Below are 1,586 nucleotides of genomic sequence, written 5' to 3' on the forward strand. Positions count from 1 at the left end.
GAGCAGCCGATTAAGCGCTCAAACACTAACAAACTGACAAGATCTTTCGCTGTCTATAGCCGGGTACCCATTCCCACCTGGGTGAAGTGAGAAAAATTCGTGTAAAGTGCCTTTCCCAAGGACACAACGTCGGGCCCTTGACGGGATTCGAACCCACGACCTTACGGTTGCGAGTCCGAGAGCCTAACCACTAGGCTACCGACGCCACATATACCTGATATACCTGATGACATCACAAGACAGGGGTACACATAACATGACAAGACATATGTATACATAACATGACATGTCATGACAGGTGTACCCATGACATGACAAGACAAGACAGGTGTACCTGATGACATGACAAGACAGGTGTACACATGACATGTTTAGACAGCACAGGTGTACACATACATGACATGACACGACAGGTGCACTCATGGTATGACAAGACAGCTGTTCACATACATGACGTGACAAGACAGGTGCACTCATGGTATGACAAGACAGCTGTACACATGACGTGACAAGACAGGTGCACACGTGGTACGACAAGACAGGTATATACATAACATGACATGTCAATACAGGTGTACACATGACGTGACGTGACAAGACAGTTGCACACGTTGTATGACTAGACAGGTGTACATATGAGATGACACATCAGGTGTAACTGATGACATGACAAGACAGCTCTACCTGATGACGTGACAATACGGGTGCACACGTGGTATGACAAGACAGGTGTACCTGATGACGTGCTGTGAGTGAGCGGACCTCGGCACCTCTGTGTAGACTCGGGTGTGGACCCGGATCAAGCCCTGCTCATTACCTGTAGTCTCTTGCTGCCTCACAGTGAATGTCACGCAGTTGTTTCGCTTCGGGTGGAACTAGAATGATGAAGATGATGATGATGATAATGATGATGATGATGATGATGATGATGATGATAGTAATAGTGATGATGATGATGATGATGATGAGGATGATGAGAAGAGAAGAGTGAGAGACGAAGAAAGGATAGAGAGAGAGAGAGAGAGAGAGAGAGAGAGAGAGAGAGAGAGAGAGAGAGAGAGAGAGAAGGAGAGCAAGAGATAAAAAGAGACAGGGAGAGCGAGAGACAGATTTAGAAAGAAAGATAGTAAGAAAGAAAGAAAGAAAAATAGATATGTAGAAAGAAAAACGAAAGAAATGTAGTACACCAATCAAAGAACAAAGCCTTTCCCCCACACGAAAGGACAGGCTGGGTCACAAAACTCGGTGTCGAGCTGAACTCTCAGAATGTTCACAAAACTCGAATTACATACGATATTCGAGCCATTCGGTTCCCTGGACGAGATACAGAAAACAATCTACAACCCTGCTTCTTGACGGCTAAGAGAATTTATTCCAGAAGAGATAAATGTGTGAGCTGAAAGTATTCGAATCACGTTTCGTCGCCATTCCCCTCTTAGAATTAATTAACCCTTGCAGAGCTAATGTGAGCGGCGAATGATTACATATGTATGGGACAAGGCTTTGGGGGTGATAGGAAGCCCAAGTAACTACAAACAAAATAATGTGTGCATGCGTGTGTATGTGTGTGTGTGTGTGTGTGTGTG

The sequence above is a fragment of the Aplysia californica genome, unplaced genomic scaffold (assembly GCF_000002075.1).
Source record: "Aplysia californica isolate F4 #8 unplaced genomic scaffold, AplCal3.0 scaffold00298, whole genome shotgun sequence".
NCBI classification, from domain to species: Eukaryota; Metazoa; Mollusca; class Gastropoda; order Aplysiida; family Aplysiidae; genus Aplysia; species Aplysia californica.